We start from the raw sequence: 25,683 nt of genomic DNA, 5'->3' as shown, positions 1-25,683 counted from the left end.
AGCTGCTGTTTGGGGGATGGTATTCTCCACTGACATCTGCATGGACTCTGTCTTTGTAGGCTGCAGGGATGTGAGGGATGAGGTTTTTAGAAGAGTGGCTTTTCTGATAGGAAGGGAGAAGCTTCCAGACTGCATCTAACCTAAAACAGGTTTTCCTCTCTGAACAGAAGTCATCGATGCTTCCCGTGTTGCAGTAACAACAACAACGGCCCGTCCTAGCTGCTGCTGGGTATGGGTTTGAGTGTTGAATCCCCTTGGGCTCATTAGGGATGTGGGGCTGGGAGAGTGCAGTGGGAGGTGGGGGGCCACCCTTTCACGCTGTCTCCATCTACAGAACGCTTCCCGAAGATCCCTTCCTGCTTCTATAATCTTGGCAGAACAAAGCGGCCACTATTCCTCTTTGCCGAGCCCTGTCTGTGCTCAACACCTCCTGCGCCCTCTCTAATTTCCCTCTTCCTCACGCAATCCAGCTGCCTGTTGAGGCTTCTCTCCCTGTATTTACAGCCATCTAATCAGCTGGTAATTTACTTTCAATCAGTGCCAGATTGTGTTCCTCAGATTCATATCTCTTCTTTCGTTTAGTGAGGAAATGATTGCCTTTCCTTTTTACCATTCGCTTTACATATCAGCTGCCATGTTGTGCTGATGAGTAGTGCCTTCGATAGGAAGGGATGATCCGACATTTCAAGAGTCCATCTGTCCAAAGCTGTCCAGGTTAAGACTTACATCACAGGTAAGTTCAAATACTTGGGACTGGGGGAGAGTCTTTCACGGCCAGTCTTATGGTCCGTGTCTCAAGTTCTTGAGTTGTTAGTGGCAAGTGTAGTTCGGCAGAAACTTCTTGTCATTTAATCCCAGCTGGGAATTAATTTTCTGGTAGGCTGCCTGTCAGGACCATCCAGAATGGTTAGGGATGGGGGAAGGGCGGTGCCGGGCTGTGGCCGAAGTCCTATCTCTTAGATTTTAGCTACATGAGGTTGAAGAGGCTGCCTGCTAAAGTTTGAAAAACTGCAAGCCAAGAATAATAACAGATTATTTGTCTGGCTTGTGAGGCTTGTTGAGTCGCGTGGAAGAGAAATTAAATCGGGAAGATGAAGAGAACAGATGAGGGTACAGAGGCTGAATGAAGGACAGATGGGCTGAGGGTCAGTTGAGGTCCACCCACCCACTTTCCCCTCATACGTGTGTTGGGACGCTTTCCTGGATGGGGGCGTGTTCTCAAATATGGCTGAGTGGGTAATCTGTCTTACCTCTCTTCTAGGGAAGATTCTCCTGTGGGACAGGATGGGGCTGGAAAACCTTCACTTCTTACCCACCCCTCCAGCTTCTTGCTCTTGAAACCATCATGCCCTTTCTGCCTCTTGAGCCTGAAGATCTCTTCCTCTTCCCAACCCTGTTAACATGAATAATTATTAACTATAATAAATAATATATTGGTAATATATTAATAAAATATTATCATATTCTTCACATTATATTAACATGTTATTAATAATAATATATTAGTGTATATATATTTATATTTTGGTCTTGGTTTTAAATGGAAGCTTCTTCAAGTTGCTTTCTCTACCTGTGAACCCTCCAGACCCAGGTCAGGTGCTCCACCTCTGTGCCCCTAGGACCCTGTACTCATAGGTAATGTGCATCCACGTACCTCTTTGTATCCCTCATTAGATAGTGAGCCTAACATGAAAGCCAGAAGGGATGTGTATAGTACAAGGTCTAGCACATTGTGTCATCCAAATAGTTGCTTAGCTTGGTTATGGAGAAGCAGCCAGGTTGGTACATCCTGTGTCTAGAGGGCAGGGAAGCGCCCTTCATAAGTCAGGTACCAGTCACTAAGAATATTTCCCATGCTTGGCACAAATATTTCCCATGCTGGTCCCTTAAAAGACCAGAGTGTGGTTGGTAATTGATGGTAGGGGGTGCTCAAGAAGCAAGAGAGTGATCAGTCAGTTATTGGGAGGATCTGTCTTCAGAGTTTAGTGGCCTAGCCACCAGGCTGGGGTCTAGGGTCAGGGCGCTTCTCAAGGAGAGGAGTAACAAGGGCATGAGGGAATAGCAGGCCCCCAGCCTAGACCTGGTTCTGAGAATAGGCACCAGAGGAACACCAGGCAGCACGAGAGCCCTCTGGCTACCACTGGGGGCATTGGATCCTGGCTGAGCTTAGCAGCAGAAGTGTATCCATCAGTTTTCAGATGTGCTAAGGCCCTGGGGCCAGGGAGGGACTAAACTACACAAAGTCAGTTAAGTCCTTCCTACTTCTCATTCCAGAATTGTCTGTAAGGCTTAATAAAAATCAGATTCCTATGCTTCACCTTACAGTTACTGAAATGAAAATATCTGGAAGTTAGGTCTCAAGTCTGAGAATCTTGAGTGGAATAACAATGGGCTCTGATGGAGTGAACTAGAGCAGGCAGAACCAGGGGACACAAGGCAGCATTCACATTAGAATCAGTGGGAAACTCTCACATCTTTGTACTAACTCTGACTGTATTAGTTTGCTAGGGCAGCTGTAACAAAGTATCACAAAATTGGGTGACTTACACAGCAGAGTTCCAGAGTCTAGAGGTCCAAGGTCAAGATGTCAGCAGGATAGGTTCCCTCTGAAGTCTGGGAGGAAGAATTTGTTCCATGCCTCTCTCTTAGCTTCTGGGAGTTTGCTCCCAATCTTTGGTGTTCATTGGTTTGCAGATGCATCACCCCATCTCTGCTTTCATGTTCATATGGCATTATTCCCATGGGGTGTCTATTTCTGTGTCTAAATTTCTCCTCTTCATTGGAGATGAAGATATCATTATTATTGGATTATGATCTCCTTTTAACTTGATTACCTCTATAAACACCCTATTTCCAAAAAAGGTTACATCCTGAGGTACTGGGGATTAGGGCTTCAACATATCTTTTTTGGGGGGACATAATTCAACGCATAACACTAAGTGGGAGAATTCATTGAGGAATAGTAGAAAGGGAGTAGATTCTCATCAGAGAGTCCAAAATTTTTGATGAAGGACCTCTTGGCTGCTTCTGATATGGTCTCAAAACTCTTAAGATACCATTCAGAAAGTTTCTGTAAAAGAAAAAGAAAAACTCACAGGTATAATCAAAAGATCCAAGCATAAGAGATAAATAATTCTCAAAAGTAAAATTCTGATGACATAAGTGAAAGTGATCCTGAAGGAATTATTGTGCCTGCAAAGAGAGCTCTTTGATGAGTTTTCGTCATAAATGGTCATTGGTGGTTAAAGAAGTGTTGGTGGAAGGAGTACAGTCAACAAAGAATATAACCTGTAAAAGGAAGCTAAGAATGAAACACATCTAATAAAAATGCTAAGGGAGGGGCGCTTGCATGGCTCAGTCATTTAAGTGTCAGACTCTTGATTTTGGCTCAGGTCATGATCTCACGATTGAGACTGAGCCCCACGTTGGGTTCCACACTAAACATGAAGCCTGCTTAAGATTCTCTCTCCCTCCCCTTTCCCCCTGCCCCTCCCCTCTTCTGCCATGTTACATTGGAATGGTTGTCATGAGGGGAAGGAATTAGATTTGCTCTGTATGTCATTGAAGAACAGACTTATGGCCAGAGGGAAAAGGATACAGAGAATATTCTTTGTTGTTGTTGTTTTTTTTAATGTTTATTGACTTATTTTTGAGAGAGAGATAGAGCATGAGCAGGGGAGGGGCAGAGAGAGATGTACACAAAATCCCAAGCAGACTTCTGGCTGTTAGCACAGAGCCCTATGTGGTGCTCAAACTCACGAACCATGAGATCATGACCTGAGCTGAAACCAAGAATCAGATGCTCAACAGACTGAGCCACCCAGTGCCTCAATACAGAGAATATTCTGGTCACTGATATTTCCTAATGATGCAATGGGCTTCCATGTGAGGCAGTGACCATTTAGGGGAAGACGGATATAAGTTGTCTTCTAGCTCCTGCCAGAGTACTTGGCACAATCATACAAATTTGTGTGAGAATTATGTTAACAATTCCATCATGAAAACTTGTACACACCCATAGGACTTTCTCCAGAGTTACTCACCTCTAATCCACCTGCTCCACATTTCTCATTCATTAGCATCCTGGGTATCTTCTTGTTTGGTTCCATATTCTTTATTCTCCCTCTTGAACTTGAGACTGGAAAACTTATTTGGTCCTCTTTTTCCAGGTCTTAACCTTAACTTCTCATTCAGATGTGACTTTCTCTATCTGTCCTTTGACCCTTCAGACCACAGCTTTGGGCAAAAGGTACCACAGTTAATGATCTTTCCTCACCAACAAAACAACACGCAATTAAATTGCTATTCATCTGACCCCATCTGACATAGGAAGGGTATAGAACACTGGAAGACTCCTTGTCAGGTCTGCATAGAAGAATCTTACATTAGGAGAGAGGTTGGACTTCATGACCACTAATGTCCCCTTTTATTTTCAGATGTTATGATTTTCTTATTTATATTTGTCACTGCTCACAGGATGGGCAATAAATAGAAAGTTTTCAGTGGTTCTTTGTCAGTGGTAATGCTCTTTCCAAGAACACCACCATTCAATAGGTCACATATATGTAGAGATGCTTCCGCTCTTTGATATTGCCACTGAACTACCTTCAGCAGGTCATAGGCAGCTCTTGGAGCAGTGGAGATGAACTAATTCTTCCTCATTTACCTTCTTGTCTGGTGTCCTATGAGACCAAAGGGAGCCTATGAAGTACAGCCAGCTACAGAGGAAGAAGGGGTACAGTTTGTCATGGAGCAGTGCCATGCTGATGGCTGTATGGCCAAACCATGGCTTTGGCCTCCTTGGCGCTCTGAGATAACCAAGATTCAATGCTGTTTGAAGGCTTGTGGGGAGGAAATTACAGCCACAGTTGTGTTGATCCTGAAATGATTCAATTCCGTGGAAAGTAGCAGAAGGCTAGGACCCTGGCCCATAGATATCCATGAAGGGATAGTCTTATTAAAAAGACCTCAAATCTGATCAATCTTATTGCTCCACCAATACTCTCCAGCTGCGCCTACAATAATATCCAAACTCCATATCAGTACTTAAATGGTCTGATTTCTGGCCCTCTCTCCAAACTCATCAACTTATTCTAATTGCTACCTCTTGAAAGCAGAAACTACTTCTGTGTCCTGCTCCATCTGCAGTGTTGAGAACAGTACTTGGCATATACTCTAATAACTATTTGTTTCACAAATGGATCTAGACTCTACTTCCAAAGAACTTTACTAAGTTTATATAATGGAATCTCTCATTACTAAATTCTTAAGAATAATCCCTTTTTAAAAATTCTATCCTCATATCCCCATCATGCTTTGGGGATGAAAAGCATTCTTTTGATTAATAATAGGAGAGTTGAAGAAGTGAAGAATAATGTCCTCTCTCGTTCAAACTCCTTGGGGGAATTTGGTTGGGAGAATGGAATTACCCAAGTTGGACTCTGCCCAGGACACCAGGCTTAAGTTATTGGGTAAGAGTACATTAGATAAATGAATTTTGGCAGCTGACAAAATATTCTCTTTATGTGGAAGTGAGTGACCTTGGATTTAGTTTCTTTTAAAGGCTGGCTTTCTCTGGCAGGGGCAAGAGATGATACTTTGAAGGAGCCATCATTTTGCAGTAACAGCAGCAGTACCAGGAAATTTGTGGGTGATTGTAGAGCATCCATTATCTCAGCATCCATTAGGGTAGGAATGCAGTGGACAAATCTGCTTTTCGTTTGCCAGTGTTTAGCCCCTTCGCTTGGAGAATCACCCATGATTATAGCTGAACGTAGTCCAAGATTCATGAGTGCTCTGAATCAGATACCTATGGGCAGAAAGGAAACCATTTATTCATTCCTTTCTTTTTTCTCTGTTTTTCTTCCCCCATTTAATTGTCCCACATTGTCAGTGAATGAGTCAAATGTTCAATATTTTTTCCCCAGAGACTGCCTTTGGCAAAGCAATGCAGTGTATCATACTGTTTCTAAACTAGTTCATCGTGACATTCTGGGATTTCGATAGGACATCTTTTCTGTGTCAAGCTGTCCTAGGATAGCTCATACCCCTTTGTTCACTTTTGACAAGATAGATGGAAGCCAGGGTTATAACATGGCAGGATGAAAGGGAGAAAGTGGGCAGATGAAGGGTGTATGCATTGGGAGGGGAGAGAGCAGACAGCTGAAGGAGTGGTAAAAGTCATCTTTGTCTGAATAGTCCATATTCCGGCAAGCCCCCAAAGCTGGAAACGAATTTAAACAGTGGAGGGCTTGAGGTAGTTATATTCTCTGCTAGTAAGGTCATAAGTAATCACCTTTATTGTGAATCCAAATAGAGTATATGGTGCCAGTCACTGTGTGATTTGGAGGAAACCACCCCAAAATACCTCCTCCACCAGCTGGTTGAGTGTTTATAAGCTCTACTCACATCCTTTCTTTGTGTGAAAGTCCTATCTCTCAAAGTCCTTGAGAAAATGCTATCTCACCTGCAAGGGGCAGGTCAGTTAACAGGATCAGGGATTGTTTATTTAGTCAGAGACAAATGCAATGTAGGAAGTTTGGAATGGGGTGGGAGAGGTAGGTCAGCACCAGCAACTGCTCTCACAGTGGAGAGCTCTGGGAAGGCAAGACCAGCAATAAAAGACACTGGTTTGGGGGAACAAGTGAGGTGAGCCACAGAATAGTGGCAACATGTGCGAACTATGAAATATTGCTCACTGCTTCCCTTCAAATCTCACACAAGATCATCTCTTGTGGGCAGTCTAATGGGAACCATGCAGGGAAGGGAATTCTGGGAAATGTAGTTCGGCTTCTCCAAGTTGACACCTATCAAGCCACCATTCCAGGTCAGCTGATTCCATAACCTGTGGCCTTTCCATAACACCATGTTGTCCCTTTCCAAATGGATTTTAAGTTACTTGTTCAACCTTTAAACCCATGAAAGACATTTTTCCTAGTTCCACCTAGTCTGAGTATTGATACCACAGGCCTAGAGCAGGGCTGGCTAGTGGTTAGGGGGCAACATGCATGAGAAAGACTAGGAGGTTAGCATCTCCTAGAACAGATCCAACAACAGACTAAACTCCAGCTGCAAAGGAAAAGGGTCTCATCTGTGGGGGCGTACGCAGTAGGAGTCAGGCATTTTGCTCTCATTTACCTCTAGCCCTGCAATACCCCCTCTCACACAGCCACCTCCCAGGGGCAGTTAGGCAGTTTCTGTCCTGCACAGAGAGGTCCAAAGAAGGAGAGGGGAAGGAAATGGCTGAAATAAGCCCTGCTTCTCTCACCAGGCTCAGGGACGCTTCAGCCTTGAGGAATGAAAAGTTTTCCAATGCATGGGCCTGGAGGAGGCAACTTTTATGGTTTGCACAAAGGCACTGGACGTATAGTTGTGCCCCTTGAATCAGTTGCCTACAGCTCACAAGACTTTTCTTTTTTTCCTTTGGGAGAGCCAAGCCAGGACAGTCTGCTGGACTTCGCAGACTTCCCACAACTAGTTCAGCTCCTGTCCTCCCTGTCTGGAGCTTGGGTGGACCTCCATGTGAGGGAAGGAGCTGAGACAAAGAAACCAAATACTTGCACACTGGTCATTTCAAGACATCAAGACAACGGGACCTTCATCATGACTTTGAAGAATTTCTGCTTTCCGTCTTGAGGGTCAGCAGAGCATTTCAATAAGAAAACTGAGCTTGAGGGACGCCTGGGTGGCTCTGTCAGTTAAGCGTCCGACTTTGGCTCAGGTCATGATCTCATGTTTCCTGAGTTCGAGCCCCGCATCAGGTTCTGTGCTGACAGCTAGGAGCCTGGAGCCTGCTTTGGATTCTGTGTCTCCCTCTCTCTCTACCCCTCGCCTGCTCACACTCTCTCTCTCTCTCTCTCTCAAAAAAAAAATAAACATTAAAAAAGAAAAAGAAAAAAAAAACTGAGCTTGCTATAGAAGGATTTGGTGTGTGTGTGTGTGTGTGTGTGTGTGTTATAGGAACTGAGGCAATGCAAGTGCATTTTGTTTTGTTTTGTTTAATTTTTTTAATGTTTATTTATTTTTGAAAGAGAGAGTCAGTTGCCCCAATGCAAGTGTATTTTGAAAGAACCAACTTCCCATCAAGATGGAAGGCAGATTGTTGATTGATTTTGGCTTTACATACTCCATGAGCTTGTATAAGGGGAACATGCCTTATCAGGATGCCCTGATATCTACTTAATATCTACTTAAGATGATTCTTTCCTGCTGCCTGTTGCAGCTCAGTTCTGCCTGCTTTAGTGCTTCCAAACTTTTGCTCTGATGCCCCTCTGAGCTTCTGCTTTGATCCTCATAGCCTGGTACCCTCCTGGTAATGGTGTTGTGGGGTGGCTAACTGGAGTTGGTTTTTGGACAATTCTTCATATTTTCTTTTTTAAAATGTTATTTATTTTGAGAGAGAGAGAGAGAGAGAGAGAGAGAGAGAGAGAGAGACATAGAGCATGAGCAGAGGAGGGACAGAGAGGAAGACACAGAATCCGAAGCAGCCTCCAGGCTCCAAGCTGTCAGTGCAGAACCAACAAGGAGTTAAATAAATCGAAGGGCCACTGTATAAGGATGGTTCATTGTGTCTACACCAGAGAGTCTTTAAAATAATGTACATGTGCACGTTAGCTAGCTGGCGCACCTCTTCTTGACTCTTAGAGCAGAATCTGGTGTGGGCCAACTGTACTTCTATAGGCATTATGCAACTATACAGGCATTAAAAACTTCCAGTATTTCACTTGATGCTTAAAAGGAAATATGAAGGGGTGTCTGGGTGGCTCAGTTGGTTAAGCGTCCTACTTCGGCTCATGTCATAAAAAGATAATGAGAAATTTAAAGGTAAAATGTATGATATGGAGAAGATGGGAAATGCTTTGTAGAAAAGTAAAATGAGGAAGGGCTTTAGGTTGTACTGGTGAGGGCCCAGGAAGGGAGGGTGTGACTCTTCTAGATGAAGATTTCCTGAAGACTGATCCATATGACATCTCTTGGGTCACGTAATATTGTTATCTTCGTTTTACAGGTGAAGAAACTGAGGCTTAGGATATAAAAACTATCTCGCAAAAATTGATCTATTAGCTATTCATATGGTGGAGTCTGTCTCTCCCAGAAGTATTTGCTATGGCCTTCTTCCTAGCTGTAGAATGCAAAGCAGTTGTACACAGTTAAGGAATTGTAACATGAGGGATCAGCCAAAGGCATGAGATAGAGAAAAGGTTACATTTCCTATGGCTCCTCTCATCACGATGGCTTAGCCGGCCTGCTTACCCACTCTTCCTCTTTTTTTTTTTTTTTTTTAATTTTTTTTTTAAAATTTACATCCAAATTAGTTAGCATTTAGTGCAACAATGATTTCAGGAGTAGATTCCTTAATTCCCCTTACCCATTTACCCCATCCCCGCTCCCATAGCCCCTCCAGCAACCTTCTGTTTGTTCTCCATATTTAAGAGTCTCTTATGGTTTGTCCCTTCCCTGTTTTTATATTATTTTTGTTTCCCTTCCCTTATGTTCATCTGTTTTGTCTCTTAAAGTCCTCATAGGAGTGAAGTCATATGATATTTGTCTTTCTCTGCCCAGTCTTCTTCTTGAGCTAGGATCAACCTCTGCATGATGCTAGGCAGGGTTCTGTGGCCATAGAATAGGTTTTAAAAAGAAATTAATTAAAAAGAACAAATTAATTAACAATAAATTAATTAAAAGAAACAAATTAAAAAATTTGTTTTAACATTTATTCATTTTTGAGAGACAGAGAGAGACAGAATGTGAGCAAGGGAGGGGCAGAGAGAGAGGGAGACACAGAATCTGAAGCAGGCTCCAGGCTCTGAGCTGTCAGCACAGAGCCTGATGCAGGGCTTGAACCCACGAACTGTGAGATCACGACTTGAGCCGAAGTCAGACGTTTAACTGAAGAATCCACCCCAGTGCCCTTGGCCAATTTTGAAAAGTTATTGGATTGTTTAGAGCAGTTTTAGGTTCACAGCTAAACTGAGCATAAAGTACAGAGAGTTCCCATATACCCCCTGCCCCACACATGTACAGCCTCCCTGACTGTCCACATCCCACCAGACTTTTTATTTATAAGGTTAACTCCTTCCATGTCTTGCTTCTTTCTTGTGAATTAAATCTGGGCTGCAGATTCAAATCATATCACTCCCCAGATGCTGAGTCCCCCATGCATACCTGGGCTGCCATGTCTGTTGGGGGCTTGCCGCTGTCCCTCATAGATGGAGGTACCAGAGCCTGCAGAGGAGGTCAGAAGGCACACAGGGGACACAGACAGGTGGTCGGGTTCCTGTGTGCTTGCAGGCCCATGAGCTGCCGCAGGTCTGAGGTCATCCCTGCTTAGTAGCTCAAGTCACCTTCTCCTCCTGTCCAAGGTTATGATTTCGTTTCTAGGAATTTCTCAGCCCTGGATTTCCCCTTTTGCTTTTTAGTTTCTCATCCTAAGTTGGCTCAGCTTGTCCTCCAGACTTGCCTGAAAACTCCTTATTTAATGTTGAGCCTTGAATAAATTCTCATCTGCCACAGAGTGCTGAGTCACAGTGATGTCACAGACTGCAAGCTGCCTTCCAGCCTGGTGGGCTTGTCCCGCGGCTGGCAGGAAGCAGCGGCCAGCCAGACACCCACACCTTGGGGCAGAGCCACTTCTGAGAAGCAGTCAGGGTGGAAATGTGTCATCCGCCAGGCGGGTGGGAGAGAGGCATGAGGGTGGGAGTGACATCATGCCTGCTCCTGCTGGATTTGAGGGGAGGTCATGCTTGAGCTTGACTTTTGAGGGAAAAGGAGTTGAAGTCATTGACCAGCTTTCTTTACTTGAGAGTCAGGGGAGGAGGTCACACTGGGGTTTACCTTACTTGAGAGAAGAAACAATGGGATCGTGCTGCGTGCCCCTTACTTGGGGTCCAGGAGTGAGGGGAGAGGGTACAGCTAATTAGAGGCTGGGGAAGTTACAGAGCGTCCTAGCCTCCATGTGGCGGTTTGCCTTCCTCCATGAAGAGTTTGCTTATCTCTGGGAAAGAGTCTGAGGGGAGGACACCCTCCTGGGCAGCACAAAGCTTGGCTAATTCTGCTGCTCTGCTCAGGACACCCAGGGCCATGCTAGGACTTTCGAGGGCCCTGTTCCCTTTTTTCCATCATGGGCACTTTCCTTCATTAAAGAAAGAATTAAAAATTATATTATATTATATTATATTATATTATATTATATTATATATTTTAAAAATATTTATATTTGAGAGAGAGAGAGAGAGTGAGCAGGGGAGGGCACAGAGAGAGGGAGACACAGAATCTGAAGCAGGCTCCAGGCTCTGAGCTGTCAGCACAGAGCCCCATGTGGGTCTTGAACCCACAAACTGTGAGATCATGACCTGAGCCAAAGTTGGATGCTTAACCGACTGAACCACCCAGGTGCCCCTAAAAATTATAACTTACAACTGTGTCGGTATAAAGATGAATATAATCCAGGCTAGAACCATTATTATATAAGCATTATGATATTCGTTTTCCTTAGAATTTTAAAAGAAATTAAGATTAAAATATTTTTGTGGGCCTCTATTTAAGTAGATAAATTGGCCCTAGGGTCAGGGCTCTCCTCACCTTCAGAAAGGAATCTGCCCCCCTTCCCCACCAAATCCCTTGCCCTCACTTTGCCGATAGCAGATGCCCCAGCGGGGAGTGGACTCACAGAAGCCCACAGAACCGCACCAGCCTCCATGTACAGACAGAAGGCGCAGTGAAGAAGCTGGGTGGTTCATCAGGATGCAGGCTTGCTTAAAAGGATTACTTTCAGGGGCGCCTGGGTGGCTCAGTCGGTTGAGCGTCCGACTTCAGCTCAGGTCATGATCTCACAGCTTGTGAGTTCAAGCTCCGCTTGGTGCTGACAGCTCGAAGCCTGGAGCCTGCTTTGGATTCTGTGTCTTCCTCTCTCTCTGCCCCTAACCCACTCGGATTCTGTCTCGTCTCTCTCAAAAATAAACATTAAAAAAAAAAAAAAAAAACTTTCCGGTAGTTGTAAGAGCTGAGTTATTCATCCAAGAGGAGATACTAGTCATTTCCTCAGGCAAAGGCAGAGATCAGAGGCATGATTTGGAAACAATGTCATAGGTGATCTAGTGCGGAGGAAACAATTTAAGGTAGGAGTGATCACATAAATTATCCACATTCATTCACTCATCTCATTCAACAAATATTTATTGAACATCATCTATGTGCTAAGCTCTAGGCCTTGGGGATACCGACAAGTTCTGGCTTCCGTGGAGTTTAAATTAATACTATACACCGTACATTTGAATTCTCCAATGTATCTATTTATAACCACAGGAAAACCGGCAGGGGGTACTTATGAGCCCTGCTGCCCCCTGAGGCAGGATTAGATTTACTAAATTGAGTTCTCAAAAATGTGAAATTGCTCATTCATTTTGCACTGCCTCTGTCCTAGCATCTATTAAACGTAGATGTTTAAAATACACTTAAAAATAGTGTAAGTAGATCTGTCCTTGTTTTTCCTTTCATACTGAGACCCAAAAAATCTCCGGTCCCGCCTCACACAGGCTGGGTCACATAATAGTAACTCTGTCAGAATAATCTGCTGAGACCCATAGTTGCCATTTCTGTCATTGACTAACCTCTACCTCCACTTCTAGGCCCAAACCCCAATATCCACCCAAGTCACTTTGAAAATAGAAGATGGCTTTTTCTTCTTTTCCCTCTAAGTATCTGCCAGAACCAGAGGAGATGAAGAAGTCATTGCTAATTAATGAAGTTTCCAAATGTCAAAACAGAAATCATTCCTGTCACTAAACACAACTAGAAGTGAAATGTGTGAGCAGAATTGCCTAGACAGTTCATCAGCTAATCCCAGAAGAGCTGGGAGATTCAGGAGCAGAGGAAGGTTCCTGCTGTGACACTAAGGTATGAGAAGTGACTGGCAGCAGGGGAGGAATCGCACAGCCAGGAAATGGCTTTTTTTGGAAGAAAAATTACCTGAATCATTTCAACATTGAAAAAAAAAATGTAAACAAACCTTGGCATGGGGAAATATCCTAAACAAAAAAAGTTAATACATACACAGACAATAAGGAAAAGTGTGGTACCTATGATACGGCTTAAATACACTAACAGCAAACCCCAATCCCCTTCCCAAGGACGGAACCACCAGGTCACCCTGCCATTTCTGGACCTTCCAGCTGGCCTGAGTGATGAAGTTCACCTCTGACCCTTACTGATGGAGGCTGTGCTCTCTATGGGAGAAATCTATGAGCCTCCAAGACCAGCGAGAGGAGAAGGGAGGATGTAAGGGGGCAAGACTCTCACCCCTCCAGGGAATTAGGCAGAGTAGGATACTAGACATTTGTCCAGGCTACACAGAGATGTACCAAGCCCTTGGAAGCCACATCGCTGATGCCGACATGTGAGGCTTGGATGGAGTCCACTCTTCCTAGTCTGTATATGTAGTCACCCTCCCTCTCTCCTTCTCTCCTTCCCTCCCTCCCTCACTTCCTTCCCTCCCTCCCTCACTTCCTTCCCTCCCTCCCTCCCTCCCTTCTTTCTCCCTTCCTTCCTCCTTTCCTTCCTTCCTTCCCTTCCTTCTGTGTAGGAAGTCGTATATACAGAGTATACAGAACATCATTTAATCTGTTTTAGTTGATAATAAAAATCTTTCTGGAATTTCAGATTCACCATTAGGAATTATTTTCATTGGATATGACAAATATTGATGTAGAAAGTCTGGAGACTAGTCTGAATTGGCAAAGCCTTAAGAAATATCCTGAACGTTGGTTATGAGAAATTCTCAATTTACAGTCACTTTCTTGAGAGTTTGCATTCTCTCTTAAAAGTCAAAGGCAGAAGAATTTCTGATTAGCTAAAGTTTCTGGTTGTTTAGTCTCTGGTGGAAGCTTTCTTTGCTCTTGTCCTCTCTTCTTTTCTAGATACATCAGGGTTAAAATACTAGGAAGAATTAACGAGGGGAAAATCCCCCTCCTATTTATATAAACCATCCACATATCTGGCTGCAAAATCATCTTCATATACATAATTATCTCTGGTTGAAACATTTTATCTTGATTAATTAAGGCACTTCAGCTGCTCCCAGCAGCAGGAAAGAGTTTCTGGAAAGGACTCCAAAGTCACTTGGCCTTCTTTAACAGCTCTGCTGTCCACAAGTCTAGCTTATGGCAAATGCTTACCACCGCTTTATAATTTTTTTATCTCATAGAACAGAAGTGTGGCAGTTACATACTTCAAATTACTTCTGTTATAACTGAACACTACCTACATAATTAAGAACCTCAACCTGAAAAAGTCCTTTTCTTTTTTAAATGTCACAGATTTTCACTGTAGAAAATTATAAAATACAGAGAAACAAAGAAGAGAATAAAGATCACCTATAATCACACGACTAAGTGATCAGTTTCATAATATTTTGGTGAACATCCTTCAAGTATTTTTTCAATCCATATGATTTTTTTAATATTCAACTGAAAGCTTACATTCTAATAGGGATGCTTTTTTTTTTTTTTTTTTTTGGCCACTAAACAATATATCACACACATTTTGCCCATGCAGTTAAGTATTCATATGGAATAGGACATTTAATGTCTATGTGGTTCTCAGTTGTGTAGATGTGTTATGATTTATTTAATAAATCTATTGGGAATTCCAATTAGATTGTTGTCATTTTTTTTCACTGTTGTATATAACACAGACATGGACAGCCTTGTGCATAAATCTTTTCAAGAATCCCTAATTACTTCTTTATGGCAAATTCCCAGATATGGAAAAGCTCACTGACAGGGCTTAAACATTTTCACGTCTTTTACTAAAAGACTGAAAAATGGATGCATACATTTATTCTCTTAAAGACTTTTAAGACTTTTATCTACATCTTCAACAACACACCATCTTCAAAATAAAGCTTTACTAATTTGGTTGTTGAAAATGGGAATCTCATTTTCATTGAAATGTCTTTGAATACCAGTGAGGTTGAGCACTGTTTTATGCATTTAATTGGCCATTTGTTTGTGGGCTCTGGGGAATGGTCCATCATACCATGTATTCAATTTCCTACTGTGATGGTTATCATTTACTGATTGGTCTGTGGGTAGCTAATTGTTTGTTCTTTTCCACTGTCAGGCCATTTCTAAAGTTGAATTTTATGGCAATGTTTGTTTTACATGCTTCCTTTCTGTCACCTTTTCTAGGACGGTCATGGAAAATGAACACATACTAAAAACTGGCCAAATTACTTTGCTTCCAAATTTGCAAGAAATCTTTCTTCTTCTAAGTCTACTCATGTCATTACTCTGTTTTGAAGTTTTGCAGTGGCTCCTTTTCACCTTTAGAATGAAAATGAAACTTACCAGAAAAAAAATGACGTAAAAGATCTAGCAGCAGATCTCACCGCTGTTGTGCTGTTCAATACTGTAGCCAGAGTAGATCTTCCGTGAAGTGTTCTTATCACACACATAGAATAATAATAAATAAGACGGCAGGAGCAAACCCTTGGAGGCAATGGAGGTGTTTAGGGCATAGATGGTGGTGATGATTTCACAGGTATATACTTACCTCCAAACTTATCAAGTTGTATTGATTCTGTACAATTTTTTGGTATGTTAATCATGATGTGGAGAACAAAGGCAAAAGGAAACGCAGTAAAATTAAATTTCCTTAAAACTTGCAGCCCATCGACAAATACTTGGGACAGGCAGAGTAGGACATTCCTCCAGGAACTCCCAACTGTCTTAATGCTTTTCTAAAGGCAAAAAGCAATCTTAGCTTGATGATAGCCAGGTCTCCAGGATCCTGTAAGGCCTCTCTAACCCATGAAAATCTTTTGGGAACTTCTTTGTCTCTACCCCAACAGAAAACTAGCAGCTATTTCTGCCCTTGGTTCCTATCCCTGTGCCTTAAAAAAACCACCTTTTTTGTACCAAAAATATCTCAAGAGTTCTTTCTTGACCATTTACTCCACGACCCCACATTAAATCACATCAAAGCATGCCTCAATAAAGTGATGTAAAAAATACAGTAGCCACATGCGGCTATTTAAATTTAAATTAAAAAAAAGAAAATTAAAATTCAGTTCTCTTGTTCAATAGCCACATGTTATCTTGTGGCTCCTGTTTTGGACAGCAGAGGTATGGAACTTTTCCATCTGGATAGCACTGATCAACAGATTTCGCTTTTTCCAGTCCCTGGGTGTGCTCCCTTCTACTTCTCTGAGCTGATGCTTAGAAGGCCCTTCTCCTTTTCTTTGGCTAATTTCCACACATCCTTCAACATACAGCTCAGATGTCACCTGCTCTGGGGAAGTGTCTCCTGACCACTCATGTCTCGAGTCTGGATGGCATGCTCTTCTGTGGCCCACAGAACTCCGGCCACAGCATGCCCACTATTAGCCACAGACGTCAGTTCACTGGTCCACGTCCCCTACCAACACATCGAGGGAAGAATACACGTCTTCAGTTCCATATTCCCCAGGACCCAGCATAGTGTCTGGGAAACAGACAAAGCTTAGTGGACCATATGGACTGCCCACCATTTGCCCCAACCTGTGCAAATGCAATGGGTTATTCTTTAAAATTCTCAAGAATTAAAACACACACACACAAAAAGTATTCAAGGAGCAGCCCATGTTTTAAAGAATAGTACGATTACTATAATAATGAAATACATGGGGCACCTGGGTGGCGCAGTCGGTTAAGCGTCCGATTTCAGCCAGGTCACGATCTCACGGTCCGTGAGTTCGAGCCCCGCGTCGGGCTCTGGGCTGATGGCTCAGAGCCTGGAGCCTGTTTCCGATTCTGTGTCTCCCTCTCTCTCTGCCCCTCCCCCGTTCATGCTCTGTCTCTCTCTGTCCCAAAAATAAATAAACGTTGAAAAAAAAAATTAAAAAAAAAAAAGAAATACATGGGTGTTCTTTATGAGCTGCCTCACAAAAGATAGTTACAATGGCAATATGGATCCTTTCTCTTGTTAGAGCTATAGACATAGGACCTTTATACTTGAACACATGTGTATCATTGGAACAATTTCAAGTCATATCCTCTTGAGAATTTTCACCCCAAAATAAAATACTATAAAAACTTAACTGTTATTATTAGCCTTCCAGAGTCTCTCTGGAGTCTTCATCTCATTTTCCTTCTAAAGTTACAGCATGTTGCTGGCAGAGTGTGCATTTTTGAGCAGCAGGCCCAGGATACATTTTTCCTTTTAACTAAAAAAAAAACAAAAAACAAACAAAAAAAAAAAACCAAAAACCAAAAAACACAATTAATATGTATTTCTTAGAGGAAAAAAATTAAAAATACTGATACGTATAAGGACTTAAGGAGAACTCATTCATAACCTTACTACCAAATGACATATTCTGTTTGCATTTGGCATGTAACTTCCCCCAATTTTTAAAATCACAGATATATGTATTTTTATTTCTTGCAAAAGTGAGATCATACTGTACTTTGATTTTTTTCGATTAACACATCATGAATGTTAATGTGGCAATAAACATGCCTGTAACATAATTTTTTATGTCTATCTAGTGTTTTATTCTATAAAGGTACCATTTCAAAAAAATCACTGTTTTTTGGAAGCTTGGATTATTTCTGTCTCCCCCCAACCCCCCTTGTTAATAGTGCTGTGATGGATGGTTCTCCTTCTGACAAAATGTTTTCTAGAGATCTGTAGATCTGAATTTCTCCAGTGCAGAAATAAAGAATGCCCTTCCTTTGGGGTTTTAGAGTATGATGGACAGAGGTGAATATAAACCTGCCCAGGATGACCTAGGAGCAAAGCAACCAAATTAATGGGTCTAGAGTGTTATTTTGAGGTCAGTGAGCCACTGGTAGTGGGTTCCCTAGAAAACAGACTGAAGCAAAACTTACCTGCTCATGCTTCTTTGGGAGGTGCAATGGCAGGGTTACAAAAATGAGAGAAAAGGACAATCAAGGCCGGGAAAGAGGAAAGTGAATACTGGTTAATGGGTTGGTCACAGCTTCATGATACAACACAGCCAGTCCCTTGCTAGCATGGGATGCTCTAGCAGGGCATACCAAACAGCTGAGCATAGGGATGATCCATAGGAGGAACGAAGGGAGCAGAATATACTGCTAGCGCCCTGGGGTCTTCCTTTCTGTCTTTGGTTCAAGTAAACCCCACGGGGCATGAACTCCCCCCACTTCCAGGTTGAATCACCTGGTCCCTCTGGTCAGCTCCTGCCAGCACGATGTCATGCTCAGAGGTGCCATGCTTCCTCTGTGTCTGAAAGCGACTGGAGGAGGGAGGGGCTCCCAGGCTCTGGTCGGGGAGAAGGCAGGTGACCAGAGATGCTCCCACTGTGGCAGGCTCACTGGGGTCCAGCCAGATTCTGAGCCTCACCCTGGGGGGAGGCAAGGGAGTGAGAAATACACTAAGAAATGGTACCAGCACAGGAGGGGGACGACCTCTAGCTTTTCAACCTGTAGTTTTCCCTGGAGGCCCATCAAAGGCCTCAGTTTTGAGAAAAAAAAGGATTCTATTGAGTGCTGTCCGCAGGATACACCAAGTCCCATTATCCCCAGGAGGTAGGACAGGAATGCAGTGTTGCAAAGAACGGGAAAAGGAAATTAAGTTCTGTGGGCAGGAAAGCTCCACCTTTCCTCTGGGGACAGAAAAAGAGCAAGAGGTCAGACGGGGACACTTGGCTGAGCCGAGCCACGTCCTCTTCCACTTCTCCTGGTCTGGACCATCCAGCCCACATGACTCAAACAGGCAGCCTGGGCTCGCCCAGGAGTGGGCTTCAGAGAGGGTGGCAGATATGAAGCGTGTACATCCTCGTGTGCCCTGAGATCAACCAATGGCACCTCCAAATGACCAAAACCTAAGGGGCAGGGGCAGAGGAAGGAGGCGAGTTATGTCGTGAGAATTACACTCAGAGTTCAATTTAATTGAGTGGTTTCCTTTATGACTTTCCAAACTCTCAACGGGGCAAATTTCCTGCAATTAGCTGGGCTATTAAAAAAAAAAATGGCAGCAAAGCAAAGGAAGAAACTAGGGTGTGAAAGAAGAGGAAGAGGCAGGGACAGAGAATGAGTCCTCTGGGTGGTTTCCCTGAGGTGTCCTAATGCCAAGGACAAGTTCAAGCAACACATTGTTCGTGAGTCTCGTTATGCACAGCCAAGTTTGCTCTGGGCATTGTCAGTCTGCCGATGCTTGGCTTCTCCTTGCAGCTTTTGGTTTTCTGCAAGACCAGATGGTAGTGTTTTCTTTTTACAAGGATTTGAAAACAGGGAGGAAATTCTCAGATAGATGTGGTAGGATTATCCGGGCTTTGAACGTAAAGGAGGATGGGTTGAAATTCTTTGCCCTTTCCCATTGCCTGAAGGATAAGCCCAAGAGCTCCTGGGCTTGGGTGACACGGGCAGGGCGCGTGCCAGTGGCTTCACCATGTCTCTTCATCTTCACCTTTCATCAGTGCCATGGTTCATGATTCTTCCCTGGCCCTAAGCCCTCCAATGACACTGGGTGGTCTTGCAGGTTTCTGTGCCCGCGCAAAAAGCTCTTTCCCCACAGTCTTCTCATTTTTGCTTGGGGGGGGGGGGTCACATGCGTCAAGACTCAGCTCAGGTTCACTCCCAGAAAGCTTTCCAGTCACCAGGTGAATGTGACTGCACCCTTGCCCTCACGTGTAGCATGAGCTCTTGTGACACATTATCGCTATTGAATACTTGGTTGTCTTTTCCTATCAGATTAGAAAGTGCTTCAAAGCAGGGATCATCTTCATTTTTGATCCCTCAGCACCTAGAAGAGTGTCTGTTACCTGCAGTGTGCTCGGTAAATGTGGTTAGTGGAAAAAGAGTGTGTGTTTCCAGAGTACTGCACTTTCACACTTGCTACACCACTCGTCACGTGGCCCCCTGGCACTGCTCACCTGTGACTCTCCTGGGATGCACCGGCTCCTTGAGGCCAAAGCTACAAGCTAACTGCCTCTAAGACAATGCCTAGCGCGTCCAAATATGAGTTGGCTTTTGGAAAATGTACAATACTGTATGGTATTTCTTACATTCCCCAGAGCTCAGTCCACAGTCATCATGATACTGGCAAAACTCCTGAATGCAAGCGCTGAGCTGGGCACATTGTATGTATCACACCCTAAGCATCACCACAGCGCTTAAGGGGTGTACCCCCTACCTGCTGCCCATTTTACAGAGGAGGAGACTGTGACTCAAGGAGCTAAGTGATTTGCTCCAATACACACATCCGGACAGTGACACAGATGAGAGGTCAATTCTGGTTTGAATTAGGATGCTACGAGGCAGCAAGCCCTTTTGGCTCCAGCCCTTACCCCCTGTATTTCCAACTACCTGTCAGCATTTGAACTCCTGGAGAAAAGGGAATAAGTGATTGCTCCCTAACTCCATCCATGTCTCCTCACAGTCCAGTAACTGCTGCAGGATATAGCTAACCATCCACTTGGCTGACTATACATATGATTACATAGTCACCTCATTGTATTCTCTTGCCATTAAACCTTAGGTCATATCATAGAGGCCCTGCAAATAGCTATGACTTATGGCTGAGGATACTGGTAGAATTTCAAGAGCACAGATTGTCTTTTATTTATTTCTTTATGTTTATTTACTTATGAGAGAGAGAGAGAGAGCACGAGTGGGACAGGGGCAGAGAGAGAGGGACACAGAATCTGAAGCAGGCTCCAGGCTCCAAGCTGTCAGCACACAGCCCGACGCGGGGCTCGAACCCACAAGCAGTGAGATCATGACATGAGCCGAAGTCAGTCGCTTAACCAACCGAGCCACCCAGGTGCCCCATCTTTTCTTTTCTTTTTTTTTTTTTTTAAGATTGTTTTTATTTTTAAGTAATCTCTACACCCCATGTGGGGCTGGAACTCACCACCCTGAGATCAAAAGTCTCATGCTCTACCTATTGAACCAGCCAGGCGCTCCAAGCACAGATTGTCTTTACCTTGATTGAGACCAGGACTGGTGATAAACTGTGAAAATAGATTTACAACTTAGCAAGGACAAAATTTGAGGTATTATCAGCATTGGGATACATAACATTTTAGTATTTCCTGAGAGGGGCCAAATATGCATGTTTTTAACATACACAGAGACCAAAGAGTTTATATTCACTGTCCCAAGGTTATGCATCAGGTAAATGGGCAGAGAGGATTTGAATTCACGCTGGATTCCGGGGCTTGTGTTGGAAACGTAGGTCAGACCTAGATTATGGTAAACCTTGAAACACAGGCTAAGGTCTACAGACTGTATTAAGAAGACAGCAGAAGGTTTTGAGCAGAGGAAGCAATAAGATCAGAATTACATTCTGGAAAACCAGTCCAGCAATGGAGAAGAGGAAAAAGCATGGATGGAGGGACAGCACCCTGTGGAGGCTGTTGCCAATAGTTGTGCTTAGATAAGGTGGCTGTTCTCATATACATGCAACCTGAGATGACAGGACAGGAGGAAATGCCCAGAAGGCTGCTGAAGTGGGATGCAGAGAGCAATGGTAACCAAGGGCACAGATCTGGGAGCTGCTATAGGAAGGCAGCCGACGTCGCCCTGAAAGTCATGAGGTCACTAAGGGTTCCTGGGAGGACCAAAGGGGGACAAAGGGCTGAGGATGAAACTTGGAGATTTGGCACATTCAGAGGGTTGGAGAAAGGCCAGGTAATTTTGAAGAAGACAGGAGGCATAGTCAGGTGCAGCCCAGAGCAAGGGTTTGTAGCAAACTGGCTGATGAAACAGTTTAACAGCAGACACCAGCATTTCTTTTAACGGAATTGTGCTGAGAAAATCTTGGACAAGCTGCCAGGGTGGAAGAGATGAGCGAGGAGGTGGATAGAGGAAGGCGGCAGAAGAATAGAGAAAGTTAAACTGCCCAGCTCTGGACCCAGGACTTTGAGCTTGGGGGTGGGGCAGAGAAGAGGGGGGGAGGCGTGGGGGTGGCCGAAGAATTCCGTGGACAGGCTGAGGGCTTTTACAACTATGAGGCTGGAAAGTGGCTTGCATGGCTCTCCTGAATGCTCTGCTCTCTCCCCAAACCTCCACTAGAGTCTCCAAAACGCACCCACGCCTGGTGTGTGTGTTGGGGGAAGTCAAGGACCAGGGCCGACTCCTCTCTCAGGTCTGGAAGGGGGATCCAACACTTGGAACGGTGAGGTGATGCGCGCAAGACATTCCACAGAAACAGAGGCTCAGAGCCGGTGGCCTGAAACCATAAACATACCGGAAATTTGTCAAGGTTGTGGGGGAGGGCCAGGGGCTGCAAAGGGCGTGGAGCGGAGGGTATAACCAATTTCACCCAAGTCTTAAGACCCATTCCGACTGCAGCTGACCTCCGCGGTACAAGCTTATGACGGAAGGAAGGCATGCCATTGAAGAGTTATTCTTTCCGGATGAACTGAGCACGCTGGTGGATTTTACGAGAGCGAACACGAGCGAGGGGAGCCCGCGGTGCGTGGTTTGACGATGAGTAGGCTGGAGGGAGGGCACCGATCCCTAGGCAGCCTTACACACCCTCGGTTCACATGGGCCCCACGGGGCAGGCTGCCCAGCTGCGAGTCATTAGTTTACCCTGTCTGCTGGAGCACATCTCTGGGACTTTTCTGGTCCCTTTGCTCGTGAGTAATTGTTTCCTAGAAAACGTTCCCCAACGCTAAACGTTCCTCCTGAGCTGAAAGGATGCGAGGTAACAAGACAAGGCTGTTGCGAAGCAAGGGGTGGGCGGCTCCCTGGGCGGTGCGTCGGGAGGGGAGGGCAGGGAGCTGGGCTGGGGCGGCAGAGAGGGACGTGGCTAGCGGGTCGCCCCAGGTGTCTCCACTTTTCCACACAGACTCTGATGAGACTTTTCCTCCGATTGCTTTAAGTCACAGACCAGGGGTGTGTGCGTGTACACGTGCATCTCCCAGCACCATACGAAATTTTGGCTGACATTGGGAGAGACATAGGATAGTCAGGAAAGTTTTGTGAAAGCACCTTGCTTTAATCGTCAAAAAGTCGACGGTTAAAAAGAATATTCTTAAGAGCTGTGCAATTTATTTTTGTGAACTCTAATCACAACGTGGGGCTCAAACCCAGGACCCCAAGATCAAGAGTCGCGTACTCTACCGACAGAGACAGCCAGGTGCCCCAAAAGTTGATGATTTCTTAAGATGCAATTCCATAAAATGAAATGATGACTTCCTTGCAGTAAATTCATAACAAACTCTGCCAGGCTCTCCCAGCTTGTCCAAAAAAAGAAGAAACAGAGGAAAGGGGTGAAGAAATATTAGCTGGCTCAGTTTTCAGGTTTTCTTTAATAATCATTGGATCTGCTAAAGGATTGTGTAAAATTTATCAGTGTTATTTGGCTTCTGTGGATCCTGTATTTATTATATACAGTTGCTAGTGAACGTTAGAGTGTCAGCGAGAGGTGGTGCTTAATGGTTGAAGAGACTGGTGTGGATAGTGTCACAGATTGTGATCTTCACAGATGCCACAACAATATTTTTTGTTCCATGTATTCTTACAATCCTGACACACCTCTTATTGAAAGGTGGGGTGTGTAGTCCCTCTCCCCTACTCCTAAACTGGGCAAGATTAACAACTGTCTCAACCAATAGAATATGGCAGTAGTGATGTCACAAGAGTAAGGTGATACAGCATCCTTTCTGCCTACTAGAATAGCCTCTTCGGGGCCCTAGGGTATCACATAATGCCTCTGATTCCCCTGAAGTTGACAAGCTGTGTGAAGGCTCAGGCTATGTGGAGAGGACCAGCTGAGGTTATAGCCAACAGCCAGAAGCAAATGCCAGAGGTAGGAGTGAAAATGACTCCAGATGATTCTAGCTCCCAGCCATTGAGTCTTCCCAAATGAGATTCCAGACACTGTGGAGCAGAGATATGCTCTGCTATGTTTGATATGTTTTTGCTATGCCCTCCAAATTCCATACCCATGGAATCTGGGAGTATCATGAAAGAGTTGTTTTAACCTACCAAGTTTTGGGATGGCTTGTTACAGGGCAATAGTAATTGGAACAGGTATGAAATCAGGAGCTCTAACTAGTCTCCGAATCCTCCTGAGATACTTTGTTGGAGCATTAGAGTTTCTTGGAACACTATTTGAAAACCTCCTAACTAACCAATCTTTAAGGGCTCCAAATTCTCTGTTTCTAATAAACCTGGAATATAATAGCTTTATCAAGAAAGTGAAGTATCTTGTCTAGAGTAATGGATTGAATGGTGTCCCCCGCAGTGGCCAAGGACAGGCTGTCCCAAGATGGGCCACTTTGGCATGAAGATTATTTTCAGTTGAAGGGAGTTGAGACCCTGCAGGCTCAAGAGAAAAATTTTGCCCCTCCTTTAACTAAATAGAAGAATATAAATTGTGGTCTTTCCCAGAGTAAGGGTTATTAACAGATAAATTTTTTTTTTTAATTTTTTTTTTCAACGTTTATTTATTTTTGGGACAGAGAGAGACAGAGCATGAACGGGGGAGGGGCAGAGAGAGAGGGAGACACAGAATCGGAAACAGGCTCCAGGCTCTGAGCCATCAGCCCAGAGCCTGACACGGGGCTCGAACTCACGGACCGCGAGATCGTGACCTGGCTGAAGTCGGACGCTTAACCGACTGCGCCACCCAGGTGCCCCAATTAACAGATAAATTTTTATCTGAGTGACCTATCTATATGGCAGAGCAAACATCTAATTACTAAACATCTGCTTGTCTTATTGCCCTGTGAATGGCATTTCTTCCCTTCAAAGTCCCAGACCTCTATCCTCTTCTCCTTAGTTCATGATGACATACAGATCTCATTTTTCCTGTCTTTGGAGTTTCCAGTCTGTGTATTCCCCATACATATGCTATCAACATTTTTTTTCTCCTAAATTTTTTTTTTCCTCATATCAATTTGATTCTTAGGCCAGGGACCTGGAAGAGAACAGGAATTCTTGCTCTTCAACATCCTCAGAATGATAAAGTCCTAAGCATTTGGAAAGAGGGTCTTTGCAGATTATCAAGACAAAATTATTAGGATGGGCCCTAATCAGTATGATGGAATCCTTATAAGAAGGGGAAGTTTGAACACAGAGGTAGACACACACAGGGAGGACGCCAAATGAAGATGAAGGCAGACATTCAGGGATCCATCTACAAGTCAAGGATTGCCAAAGATTGCCAAAGATTGCCAACACACCACCAAGAGACAGGAGAGAGGCGTGGAGCAGATTTTCCCTTACAGCCCTTAGCAGCCACCAACCCGGCTAACATCTTGATCTAGAACTGTAAGGCGATATATTTGTTTGTGGAAGCCACCTGTGTGTGGTAGTTTGTTATGGCAGCCCTAAGGAAAGTGTGCGTCCCAGAACCAGTTTGGACAGGGATGATGTCCCTTCACAGCCCCAAGGCTGTCAGTTAATAGCCTGTCCAAATGTTAGAGTATGATTTTTTTAAAATGTTTATTTATTTTGAGAGAGAGAGAGAGAGCAAGCACAGGAGGTGCAGAGAGAGAGAGAGAGAGAGAGAGAGAGAGAGAGAGAGAATCCAAAGCAGGCTCTGCACTGTCAGCATGGAGCTCCACAGGAGGCTTGAACTCATAAACCATGAGGTCATTACCTGAGCTGAAACCAAGAGTTGGACAATTAACCGACTGAGCCACCCAGGCGCCCCCTAGAGTATGATTTAACAAAATTACTCCGCAAAGACCATATGAAATCAGAAAGG

At 44.1% G+C, this 25,683-nt stretch overlaps 1 long non-coding RNA gene across 2 annotated transcripts in view; it reads right to left on the bottom strand.

The window, feature by feature from the left end:
• The window catches only part of LOC123598202, a 36,641-nt gene extending 26,039 nt beyond the window's left edge, over positions 1 to 10,602 (bottom strand). Inside the window, exons 1-4 of one of the 2 annotated variants that reach the window (XR_006712443.1) lie at positions 10,165 to 10,602; positions 4,044 to 5,809; positions 2,548 to 3,070; positions 1,251 to 1,393 (exon numbers count right to left, since the gene is read on the bottom strand). This is a non-coding gene — a long non-coding RNA (uncharacterized LOC123598202). The remainder of the gene's footprint in view (positions 1 to 1,250; positions 1,394 to 2,547; positions 3,071 to 4,043; positions 5,810 to 10,164) is intronic. The other variant, XR_006712444.1, reaches the window with a different exon arrangement.
• Positions 10,603 to 25,683: the final 15,081 nt, after the last annotated feature.

The sequence above is a fragment of the Leopardus geoffroyi genome, chromosome C1 (genome assembly GCF_018350155.1).
Source record: "Leopardus geoffroyi isolate Oge1 chromosome C1, O.geoffroyi_Oge1_pat1.0, whole genome shotgun sequence".
In the NCBI taxonomy this organism is placed as follows: domain Eukaryota; kingdom Metazoa; phylum Chordata; class Mammalia; order Carnivora; family Felidae; genus Leopardus; species Leopardus geoffroyi.
This window is presented reverse-complemented; position numbering and strand designations above follow the sequence as displayed.